This window comes from Armigeres subalbatus, chromosome 3 (assembly GCF_024139115.2).
Source record: "Armigeres subalbatus isolate Guangzhou_Male chromosome 3, GZ_Asu_2, whole genome shotgun sequence".
Taxonomy (NCBI): domain Eukaryota; kingdom Metazoa; phylum Arthropoda; class Insecta; order Diptera; family Culicidae; genus Armigeres; species Armigeres subalbatus.
In genome coordinates this window covers 330,253,925-330,267,207 of record NC_085141.1, presented here as the reverse complement: position 1 = coordinate 330,267,207, position 13,283 = coordinate 330,253,925, and the positions used below count along the sequence as shown (strand labels likewise).

General features: G+C 41.5%; 1 long non-coding RNA gene and 1 pseudogene across 1 annotated transcript; both read right to left on the bottom strand.

The window, feature by feature from the left end:
* Positions 1 to 3,021: 3,021 nt before the first annotated feature.
* On the bottom strand, positions 3,022 to 3,718 carry LOC134221229 (uncharacterized). The gene is made up of 3 exons (XR_009982273.1): positions 3,606 to 3,718; positions 3,341 to 3,545; positions 3,022 to 3,278 (listed from the first exon to the last, which is right to left on the bottom strand). It is a non-coding gene; the product is annotated as an uncharacterized LOC134221229 (long non-coding RNA).
* Positions 3,719 to 7,910: 4,192 nt separating this feature from the next.
* On the bottom strand, positions 7,911 to 10,707 carry LOC134221227 (NKAP family protein CG6066-like; annotated as a pseudogene).
* Positions 10,708 to 13,283: the final 2,576 nt, after the last annotated feature.

The window sequence follows — 13,283 nt, the reverse complement described above, 5'->3', positions numbered from 1 at the left end:
GGTTAATTATTGGTCATTATTGAACATTTATTTCCTATTTAAATAAATCATAAATGCTTGGCATTTAAATTCTATTAACAATAAATACAATTCAAATGCTGCACATAAAATCGAGTTGAGGAAAGCAGGCTTGCTTCTATGTAGTTTGTGCACATAAAAATTATTGTTGATTTGATTTCAGTGTATAAATATGGGTACCGCATCATTCTTGCATCATTCCATTACTACGTTCTGATTGGTGCAGACGTCAACGAATGAGCTCACGCTAGGTCTGCTAAGAAGGCATAAAATAGCGCAGCGCGAATTTTTCCTCTAAATCTGACCGAAACAGGCAAAGCAATAACAGCATCGCATCGTCGGAATTTTTGAACGGTTGCATCATCGTCTCAGCCACTCATTCGCAAACCTAAGCCTTTTTAAGAGCAAAGCAGAATCGTCAGCATTCTCAGGTCAGCATCATCGGCATTTTCAGCCCGGCATTGTCGAGAAGCCAACAGTAAGCGCGGCACGGCGGTGTGTGACGATTCGCTTTGACGCAGCCGCGCTGTTGCCATCTAGCGGCGACGGACGTGTGCGTGAAATCACTGTTTTTCGACATGGTGAAGTATAGAAAGTGTATTTTAAAATGCTTTTAAAATGTTATTAACAGTGATATGTTGAAAACTTTTAAATACATATGGTTAAAATTTTGAAAAACTACATGTTAGGCTCCTTATCTACACATGTTTTGACGTAGGACTTACGTCTTTCTTCACTATACGGGTATCATTTCAATATTTCTAAATCTACCGCGTTACGCAGTGTTGAAAGATTTTGAATGATAATAGCGTTTGTCCCAGTGAACGGATCTCTTCGGAAAACGCCGTCGACAGATCTTAAGTATGCCTTTCATATTCATACTTGATATTACCCGAAAAACTTGTTTCAATAGGCCTAAAACTGTAGCGAAGCAAAACATTGACTGCACTGAAACCTATAAATATGGGTGCCGCTAGTTCCTCGCGTCATTTGTTTGCTTGATTCTGATGGGTGCTGACGCTAGCGGATAAGCTGCAACTGCGCACCAAAATAAGCCATAAAAGAGGGTGACGCAATTTTTCCTTCTCATTCTGTTCAGAACTTCCAACGGGATATTTTTCTTTCATTCTAACCGGGACAAGCAAAGCCACAGCAGCATCGATTCGACAGCACTCGCAACTTTTCGCAAAACAGCATCGTCCGCATCATCCGCTTTTCGGCCCGGCAGCGCCGAGGCCACCATCAGCCAAAGCATGCCAGTACAGCCGCAGAAAATGTTCCAGAAGCAGCCCATTCTACAGACCCGACACCGCAGCAATGCCGAGGAGATACCGGCAGCAGCAGCAGAGTCGAGTTGAAACTAGCCGGCCTCAATGAAGGGCTGAGGCCGACCGGCATCAGTGTTGAGCCGAGACCGGCCGGCATCGGTATCGAGCCGAAACAAGTTGAAGAAAATCAAGAGAAAGAACTGCAATGTTCTTGAAGAAATCGCGTGTGTGTATGTTTTGGTTTCGAGTAAAAAAAACCCCTCGGTCAACCAGTTCCCCGAAAGGAGTTAATTTTCGGCCCTTATCAGGGCCAAGAGAGTTAATAATAATTTTCGCAATTGGGTGGCATTCGTTACTGGTTCGTCGCATGCTGCCTTAAAGCAATTCGCATCCCGCTGGTTCCATTGAAGAAACAGCACACGTCAAGCGGATGCGCTGCATGAAGACAGCTTTGGTTTTGCGCTCCACCCAGGAGCACCCAGCATCAGCCTTACAGTCCGCTGCAACTTGACGCAACAGATGGAGATAGAAAATGTATTTCTTTGAAGCACGGTTCTTCTGAGAGCCACTGATATATATAATATCAAAGTTTTAAATACCATCCGCGTTAGAAAATGTACTTGGGTGTCAAATCCAATATTCTAGAGATAAAATATTATACGCTAATAGCAGATTTTCAAGATTTTTTATAACCGTGACATAACAAGAACTGTGACCGCGAAGTGGACGAAAAACTAGACTTGACCATGCCTTTAAATACACTTAATATGTCCAAATTTCTCACATAATCTAATTTAGATAAATAAATCGGTGATAACAACAACATTATTATATAACAGTTTTCGTGAGCAATTTAAAAAAGATATCTCAAAATGAAAATCCCGCATAGTTCAGGACTATTCAGTTACTATCTTCTATATAGTTCACAACCATTCTAAACAATACTTATAGAACAGTATAGATCATCCATCGAAACTATAAGTCTACACTACCTTAGATTGTTTCCACAATACGATAAATGGTATTTCACCAAATTACAATATGTGGAAAAGGCGGTTAAGTTATGTTACTATAAAAATTCGATCATTTTCTCGAACAAAATTTTCCACAAATTTTACAACAGAATGTTGGCATATAATCCATTTTCAGGGGTTCAAACAATAAGGGCTCATTCACAAATTACATAACGCATAAAGGGGTGGGTGGGTACACAATATTGCGTTACAAAATGTCACGGTTTGCCTAGGGAGTGGGCGGGTTTGTTTAGTTTTGTTACGGGTAACATTTATGATAATAAAATAATATAAAAAAATGAAATTACTAATTGAATTCTAATTTGACAGTATTATTATGCACTATGAAGGAAGTTAAGGTAGAGTTGATTAAAAATACCAATTTATCATTTTTGTGAAATTTTAGTAAGACGTTATGCGTCACAGATGGGGGTGGGTGGTATAAAGGAAATGTTACAAACAAATCACGGAGGGGTGGGTGGGGGTTCAAATCTGTGTTTTTTTGCGTTATGTAATTTGTGAATGAGCCCTAAGTCTTATTTTGAAGTTATAATCGAACCATATTAAAAGAATTTGTGTAACGGTACCCCTTGCGCTTAATTTTTGCTGTATATTTTGTTTTTCAATTTCTTTCAATTTCGTGATAAATTGTATAGAAGTTTGTATCATTTTCAATGTACATATATTAATGATAGGTTTGAACACAAAAATAGCACCATGAATAAACTCAATATGGGGAAGATATATCAAAGCGGTCTGTAACATTTCCGTGGCTTTTAGGACAGATTCGTTGTCCACCCAGCCATTGCCTGTGTCTATCTGAATTCTATGTTTCAAATCTAATAGTAGACATCATGGGGCCCTCCTTGGCCGTGCGGTTAGATGCGCGGCTACGAAGCAAAACCAGACTGATAGTGGCTGGGTTCGATTCCCAGTGCTATTCAAGGCAATTTTCGGTTTGGAAATCGTCTCGACTTCCCTGGGCATAAAAGTATCATCGTGTTAGCCTCATGATATACGAATGCAGAAATGGTAACTTACTTGGCTTAGAAAAATCGCAGTTAATAACTGTGGAAATGCTTAATGAACACTAAGCTGCGAGGCGGCAATTACTCAGTGGGAGATGTTGATGCTGATGAAGTAAAAGTGGTCATCATTTTGCTGTTTATCCCGGTCATCTAAGTACCACAAAAACAGTGTTCTCTTGTGTTCGAGTATATGAAATTTTCCTTGTAAATTTAGTTACCTGAAATTTAATCAAATGTAATGAGTATTCAAGATTAAAACACAAATACATTAGACTTACCATTATTATTTTAATCTTTTTGATAGTTGGATCGATACCTAATTAGAACACACTTTTCCCGAACAACATTCCTACCTATTTTTATACAAAAACATTCGGTGCACGGAATGAAGTGTGTACATTTGTTTTGACAGAAGGATTATACACACAAAAAAAAATAGTTGGTAAAAGTCAAAGAAACGTTAGTAAAGTTAAGAAAATTCGTTAGTGATTTTCAGTAGAAAGTATACGACTGTTAAATTTACAATTGCAAGAATGTCACATCGGTAAGAACTGTAACAGGAGTTGACTTTTCGAAATGACATTTTCCTCTCAAAACTAAATGTGTATTCTTCTTTCGAATTAACAGTTTAGCTTTCAAAACAACAAGTTATGCGCGCTTTCAATTTGAGTCTAGTATGTCAGCATAAAATTTTACGTATTCAAAATAAATATTCCGTTTCGTTTCATTTATTATTTTTATTCAAGAATACTATATTTATATACAATAAGAAAAAACAATTTACAAATAATTATACATATGAGTGCTGTCCAATGAGCAGCTCGAAGTAGCTCGAAGTTGTTCCCGTCCTGCTCGTTCTTTTTTGTCAACAAACGGGCATGAGCGTGACAGGAACAACTTCGAGCTACTTCGAGCTGCTCATTGGACAGCATTATGAAATATATATAAAAATCCAATCCAAACGTGAACAACAAAACCGATCACAAACCATCACACTCCCAACATGGACACACTGAGACCATCACCTTCTCGATGAGCTCCGGATCCTTCACCATTGGCAGCCGTTTCACGACCTGCTCCCCATCCTCCCACCTCTGAATCACGCTCATATCCAACCCGTACATCAAAGCCATCTGCAGCGCCAGCGTCACATTGTCCACTCCTCCGTTCGATACCATCGACTTGTACTTGGCCAAGTATCGGATCAACTTCACTGTCGTTTCCTGTGGAACAGGTTAACAAACCCGTTGCCAACAGCATCCGAATCTCCTCGAACAAATCCAGCACCTGACGATGATGCTTCGGCGGACCCAGCGCCCAATTCGTCGCCAGAACGTCTAGTTCTTTCATTACGTCCAACTCCCGCAGCAAATCCACGATTTTATTCAGCACTCCATTAGCCACAAGCCCATTCGTGTACGCTGTGATCAGCTGCGTAATCTCGTGCGGCGTATCCGTGCACCAACTTACAACAACCCGGGTTTGAAACAGCTCCTTCAAGCTCGCAATCAGCGACTTCCTCCCATCGTTATTAAGCAATACTACCACTTAGTCCCGCTGCAGCCCCGGATGATTCGGCATCTGCTGCTGCGCTGTGCGAAGCAATTCCAGCGCAATGTACTCGTTCAAATCGTACATATCGGAAATAATCACACTCTCGTCCACCACCCAAACTCAGGCAGCGTTATTCCGTCCGTAATCCCGATCTGGATTGCCTCCCGGCTTTTGGCATTCTTCGGTGGATTTCGCAGTAGGGTGGTGAAATTCTGCTTATGTTTTCGCAGCAGCGCATCCAGACTGGCCACATTTTGTTCCTACTGTTGCCCAGCGCTACTGCCGGACGCCGACAGGAACGAGTCGATACTATTGAAGAGGTCCTTGAACGGGGTCCACATATCATCCGGAGCAGCTGAAATGGAATGCAAACAACCATGAATTGTCACAAACATAACCCTACATAATGGGTTCAAAATTTCAGCGCGGAAATTCCGGCAAAATAACCAAATCAATCTACAAACCTTCACTCATTTTGAATAAATTACGATTCCGTAAACCGTCCGAACCGACCGAAAACGGTCGATGTCATCGTCGTAAACCAGTACTCGAAATCCCTGCTCCTGAAGTTTGATTAACAAGTTATCCAAAACGACCAACGACGCTGTTCTTCAACAAATAATAATCGGTGTTGTATGGTGGACCAAACTCTGCATCATAAAACAGGTGAGGGTGCATCTCATAAGCTGCATCAAAATGTTCTGAAGGCGGATCTCTTCCATTATACCAGCTCCGTTCACAATGTCGATATATTTCATAAGTATTTTCGAATACTATCTCGCGTTGCATCTTGGACAGTCCAACAAAGATTTTTTTCGGCGCAGTCTCTCCTCTAATTCCAAATTTCAATCGACGTAGCAGGAAAGGCTTCAACAACTATTAAATTAAAAAAAATAAACACCGCATGCAAACGTTCGATCAGTTTGTGCGATGCATTCGTTTGCGTCGAATTTACATCTGCGCTGTTGAAAATATCCGGCAACAGGCCATTCAGCAAAGCCCACAACTCATGAAAATTATTCAGCAGCGGCGATCACGTCAGCAACAGGCGGTTGGCCGTCTCAAGCTCCCTCAAAATTTCCGAAAGCACAGATTTTTCCTTCTTGGTACGATGGGCCTTTCCTAGGCATCAGCACATCCCTGATGAATACATTCCTAATTTCCTGGTCTTCAATCAATCAAATCGCACGCCACCGTCCAAGTTTGTTGACCCAGTTCTGCAGCTTCAATTTTGGCACGATAACAATGGCCAGTCCTGGATGGTGGTGGCTGGCCCAATTATTACTTCCGGTCTTTTACTATACTTAGTATAGTAATAGTCAAGCATTCGTTCTACATATTACTAATATGGGGGTAAGCGTGGAGAATTGTTATAGAATTTAAAAAGAAAACGAATGCTAAGACCAAGTGCCACTGGATGACTCCAAACGGGCCAGTATAATGTGGGGTAGTCATGGTTTAACTAAATTAGCTAATAGTATAACTTATTTTGCCACGCACCAATTTCAGTATAATTTGTTTCTACGAATCAAATTCCTAGAAGTTAGGTTTTCAGCATTACTTAGCGCAAGAGAGGGTTTAAACTCTGTGTTAAACTGAATTTTATTCGCCGATTCGGGGCGTTATCATGAGTGATCAGCACTCATGGAACACATTGTTTAACGCGAATGTCAGCCGGGTTCGATCAAAAGTGTAAGATTTAGTGTAATTAGTTTAATTATTTTTATTTTTAGGCATCAAACGTTAGGAGCATGTTTTCAGCGTCGCACAGCCCAGGAGAGGGTGTAAGCTCACAACGGTATAGTGTAGGCCGTCCTCGATTGGGGTCCTGTGGGTCGCATTTAGTGGCTGTGCTCGGGGCAGTTATGTGTTGAAAGCGGTTTCGGAGCAGTTAGGATTGAGTTTTAATATAAACAGATGTAGGATTGAACAAAGTTATAACAACCTTTAAGGTTCATATTGTGGAGACTATTGACAGCCAAAGCGTTGAGGATAAGCTTCTAGTTAGCAACTGAATTAATTTATCCGATTTGGAATCCTAGATTGAATAGTAGGTATATATTAGAGTGGGGCGTCATGGTCATTTTTTCAAATCAATGGTTTTTCGAAGCCATTCTGGGTCCTGAACAACTGTGCAAAATTTGGGACCGATTGGTTGCTTCCTCGCTTTCCGCATCGCGTTTGAAGTTTGTATGGAAATTAGTATGGGAGAACGTATATTTTTGCATTTCTACTGCTAGAGGCTTCAGTTCATCGTAAACCAAATGGCACATTGCGTTAAAGTATAACCCAAAGGATGCCGAAAAACTTTGCTGAAGAAGGCACGTTGCTGGAACGTCCACGAAAAAAGTTATAACGCTTCGAACATTGAGTGTTCAAACTATATGCAAAAAATCGTTTATTCTGCCAGCACTGCCATACTACGTAGATCAATTATTTAACTGAGTGTTATTTCAAAATAATTGATCTTATTGGGCTTTAGAGCTAATGGGAGCTATCCAGAATCATTTCACAAAGAAAAAAATCCGACGAGAAGGAAGATGGGTTTTGCCCTTCGAGAACCATAAGTTGTCCGGTAGTGCTGGCAGAAACTTTGATTTCTTGCATATGAATTGAACAATCAATTTTCGAAATGTAATAACATTTTTTGTAGACCTTCCAGCTACGCACCTTCTTCGGCAAAGTCTTTCGGCATCTTCCAGACTAGATGCTAACGTATTGAGTCACGTGATTGATGATAAATTGAAGCCGCTACGAGCAAAAATGTAAAAAAGTACGTTTTCCCATACTAATCTCCATGTAAATTTAAAACGCGATGCGGCATGCGAGGTTGCAACCAATCGAGCCCATATTTTGCACAGTTGATTGGGGTCCCAAAACGATTCAGAAAAACCTTGATCTCATTGGATAGGACGAAGTTTGCGTTTTTCCATACAACTGCGCCCCACTCTAGTATATATGGACAATAATAGAAACTATATACAGTTATCATTTTATTAAGTATTGAGGATATGTTTTTGGTTAAGTTGAGTATCAGGTGGGCATGTGTGATATCCATTAATAAGACAGAATTATTAGAACTGTATTTTTGTCTTTGTAGTAAGATTAATTACTTACTAATGTTTTGCGGGCCGGCGAGTGAAAGCGGCCCAATTCTTTTATCTACCTCTTTCCAGACGACCAGTGATGAAGAAAATCTTATTGTTCCGGTATCAGCAGTGGTATTCATATTCATAACAACCACCGTCAATACAGGAAGTCTGTGTTCACAACGTGATTACTTCAAGGACAATCCCAACATCTTCTGTGAATTGCAGATAAGTATTGCGTTTATATTTTAATTGCACTGAGCTCGTTCTAATCTGATCGATGAATGAATTTACTTGTCACTAATCAATATCATTAGTAAATTTAAATATTGCCGTAGATTAGAAAAGCAAGTGCATATATTTCTATTTTATGGCAACATATCACAAAGAAACGGACCCTTGGGAGCCTTAAGTAAGATCTCGGTCCGGTTGCATCTAAGGAGATCTTAGTGCAGTGCACACCGGACGTGTTGCCCAGTAGACGTATCGCTCAGTGGTATTTAAATACAACGCAGATAGGCTATGGTCAGAGGGTGCGTTGATATTACAAGATTACAAGATTACAAGATAACAATGGCCAGTCCTGGATTGCTTCGCAAGCTCTTCAAATAATCCAGCAGCAAATTCTCTACAGAATTCTGTTGATTCCATATTCGTACAGAAAAATTATCATCCGTTTCAGACCTCTTGTTTGGTAGACACGCATCTCGCCAGCCTTGATATACGGCGGGGATGCTTCAAAGTAGAACACGCCAACAGCTCCTCATCTTCTTCCTGTTCCGTCGTTCGATGGAGATGGGTGCAAAACAAATATATCTGCAAAAATAACAAAAAGTGGTGGAATTAAATGGAAAGTACTAGACAGTCGCAATATTAAAGATTCAATTCAAACGTTATCTTTCTTTCATTCTCTAAAAAGATAAGGATATAAGACCATTCAATTGAATACAAATAATAAAGACATGTAAGCATGAAAATTTTAAAAATCGTGCTTTGTAAAAAATTTGATCAGCCGGACCTTCAAACTGTTGGATAATTAAAAAAAAAAGTTTTCTCCTTATAAACGCAAAAGAAAAATAGGAATACAGTTTTTGCCGTGCAAATTTTTCAAACCATAAACTGTTGTGGAATTATTTACAACCCCCCCTACGGCCCAACCTCTGAATACACCCTTGGCATTGCGTACAAAACCAAAAATCAAAACTACTCACTCTTCCGGGTCACCACAGGAGCGGGTTGCTTCTGACGTTCTTCCTTGCTGAAATGGCCAGTGCTCGTTTCTCGTCCGCAGAATAGATTTGATTTTCCTTACGGATGCGGACCGCCTCCATGGGACGATATCTAAAAAAAAAGAAAAAATATGTAATTCATTATCTTTAAATTGTTCATCCATATACATAAAGAATAAAATCATGGCAAAAGTGAAAGATAGCCGCAGCGAGAATGAAAAAACAAAAAATAATGAAACTAAAAAAGAACGAAAAGCTTAATGGAAAAGCAGTGCATTAATAAAAGTACAGTAGCCGTTTGATAACTGCAACGCATTCTAGACGTCAAACGGTTGTCAATCGTCGTCAGATGCAATAAAAGTGCATCTAAATGTGCAGCGCAATGCAGCTGTCATTGAGTTTGACATCAGTTTGAAGTTTAGCGGTCCGATAACTGCAAAACTGTAGCAACTATCGAATTGCAGTTAAAAAGCATTGCAGTTAAATAACTTGCAGTTATCGAACGTCTACTGTATACCAAAATTAGTAAGAAGGTTTACCGAATGAAAAAAAGGTGATAAAACTTACCTGCTACCACTCATCACGTATCCAATGTCCTCAAAGTTGGCAATCTCGTCCGATGTAAGCCCGATTTCACCACACCGCGGATGAACAATTATTCGCTTGCCCTCGGTCACATCGCGGCACCCTCACCAGGCAGCAGTGCCCGACCAAAGTCCTTCTGGCTTAGATTTCCGCTGGGTTTGATCGGTCCTACGACGCCTCGTCCGCGCCACCACTACCCTTGGATGTTCCGGCTCTGGCTTCCGCATTGCTACCCGACTTTTCGATCCACTCCTCTTCCTCTTCGTTGTTGCCCGATGATGACGAGGAAAAGACCTTCTTTTTCCTTTTCTTATTATGCTTATTCTTTTTGCAGTTCTTCTTACTGGATTTCTTCTTCTTCTTCTTACCATTCTTATCACTGCCCTTCTTTTTCTTCTTCATCTTCTTTGAAGCTTTTACTTTTTTGGTCGCAGTTTGCTCCTTCTCGTCATCGGATGATACTCTTGGTGAAGGCGTATCCATCCACGCAATCGGGGTACCCTCCTCCTCAATAATTTCCGCTGCAATCGCCTTGACTGCATGAATTCCTCGTTAATACTGTTGCGTGCACTTCCTCGTACCTTTCCCCAACGGGAAAGTTGTCTGCAGCATCTTTCCCGGGCCACTCTCATCGCATCTCGCCAGCGGGGACGCTTCAAAGCGGAACACCGTTTTTGGCTTAGTGTTCATTTCTGTCAACAGCTTCTCATCTTTTTAATGTTTCGTTTTCGATGGCATTGGCTGGAAAACAAATGGTAAAAAGTTCAAAATGAAATTTCTTTCTGACATTCTTTTAAAACAAACGCCAACTACTCATTACAACTAGAAGCACCCTGGTCCTAGCCAGGTGCTGACGAACAAATTAAAAAAACAGCTGGATTACAACCAAAATCAAAATACTCACTCTCCCGGGTCGCCACTTGTGCTCGCGGTGGGCTGCTTCTCTTCCTTATCTTTTCCTTTTTTCGGTATGCTCTTCGCCTAGGCTGGTAGGCTGTTCGACGATCCCTTTGTTGGGGCCGATAGTATGGAGGAAATCTCCGCGGCCGTCAAAAGGTGGCGGTTGAATTTTTCGTTTTGGCCGGGTTGGTGCGCAACTTGGTAAACAAACATTTTACCATTGCATGAAACATTATCGCTGTGAAATGCGCGAGCAGTCGGAGTGCGCGAGCAACAATTTTGTTCATGTGCAACCAAAAAAAGTGGGGGCAAGGAACATTGCTAAATGCGCGAGCAAGTCGTTGCTAGCGCTGAACACAGTGAAATGCGCGAGCAGGTCGTGATTCAGCTCAAGAATGTTAAACTCGAATTTAGATAACAAAATGATTGAATTAATTCAAATTGCTTTTATTAAACACTAACTAAATCAAAATCTTGCTCGAATAGGTCTGGATCCTGGTCTGGATTCTTTATTTATAAGACCAGTATAGTGAAGTTGCTGTTTTGTACTATGTGCGCTACTATTGATACAATCGACCAGAAATCGCCTTCTAGCAGCAAACAGCCCCATGGGGAAACATATAAGGCATCCCTAAGAAGCACCCTGCCTACTGGGTTGGTCTTGGTAGGCCTGGCTTCTATGCTTTTTTGACCAGTATAGTGAAAGTTGCTGTTTAGTACTATGTGCGCTACTATAGATACAATCGACCAGAAATCGCCTTCTAGCAGCATACAGCCCCATGGGGAAACATATAAGGCATCCCTAAGAAGCACCCTGCCTACTGGGTTGGTCTTGGTAGGCCTGGGTTCTATGCTTTTTTGACCAGTATAGTGAAAGTTGCTGTTTAGTACTATGTGCGCTACTATTGATACAATCGACCAGAAATCGCCTTCTAGCAGCATACAGCCCCATGGGGAATCATATAAGGCATCCCTAAGAAGCACCCTGCCTACTGGGTTGGTCTTGGTAGGCCTGGGTTCTATGCTTTTTTGACCAGTATAGTGAAAGTTGCTGTTTAGTACTATGTGCGCTACTATTGATACAATCGACCAGAAATCGCCTTCTAGCAGCATACAGCCCCATGGGGAATCATATAAGGCATCCCTAAGAAGCACCCTGCCTACTGGGTTGGTCTTGGTAGGCCTGGCTTCTATGCTTTTTTGACCAGTATAGTGAAGTTGCTGTTTTGTACTATGTGCGCTACTATTGATACAATCGACCAGAAATCGCCTTCTAGCAGCATACAGCCCCATTTGGAATCATATAAGGCATCCCTAAGAAGCACCCTGCCTACTGGGTTGGTCTTGGTAGGCCTGGCTTCTATGCTTTTTTGACCAGTATAGTGAAGTTGCTGTTTTGTACTATGTGCGCTACTATTGATACAATCGACCAGAAATCGCCTTCTAGCAGCATACAGCCCCATGGGGAAACATATAAGGCATCCCTAAGAAGCACCCTGCCTACCGGGTTGGTCTTGGTAGGCCTGGGTTCTATGCTTTTTTGACCACTATAGTGAAAGTTGCTGTTTTGTACTATGTGCGCTACTATTGATACAATCGACCAGAAATCGCCTTCTAGCAGCATACAGCCCCATGGGGAAACATATAAGGCATCCCTAAGAAGCACCCTGCCTACTGGGTTGGCCTTGGTAGACCTGGGTTCTATGCTTTTTTGACCACTATAATGAAAGTTGCTGTTTTGTACTATGTGCGCTACTATTGATACAATCGACCAGAAATCGCCTTCTAGCAGCATACAGCCCCTTGGGGAAACATATAAGGCATCCCTAAGAAGCACCCTGCCTACTGGGTTGGTCTTGGTAGACCTGGGTTCTATGCTTTTTTGACCACTATAGTGAAAGTTGCTGTTTTGTACTATGTGCGCTACTATTGATACAATCGACCAGAAATCGCCTTCTAGCAGCATACAGCTCCATGGGGAATCATATAAGGCATCCCTAAGAAGCACCCTGCCTACTGGGTTGGCCTTGGTAGACCTGGGTTCTATGCTTTTTTGACCACTATAGTGAAAGTTGCTGTTTTGTACTATGTGCGCTACTATTGATACAATCGACCAGAAATCGCCTTCTAGCAGCATACAGCTCCATGGGGAATCATATAAGGCATCCCTAAGAAGCACCCTGCCTACTGGGTTGGTCTTGGTAGGCCTGGGTTCTATGCTTTTTTGACCAGTATAGTGAAAGTTGCTGTTTAGTACTATGTGCGCTACTATTGATACAATCGACCAGAAATCGCCTTCTAGCAGCATACAGCCCCATGGGGAATCATATAAGGCATCCCTAAGAAGCACCCTGCCTACTGGGTTGGTCTTGGTAGGCCTGGGTTCTATGCTTTTTTGACCAGTATAGTGAAAGTTGCTGTTTTGTACTATGTGCGCTACTATTGATACAATCGACCAGAAATCGCCTTCTAGCAGCATACAGCCCCATGGGGAATCATATAAGGCATCCCTAAGAAGCACCCTGCCTACTGGGTTGGTCTTGGTAGGCCTGGCTTCTATGCTTTTTTGACCAGTATAGTGAAGTTGCTGTTTTGTACT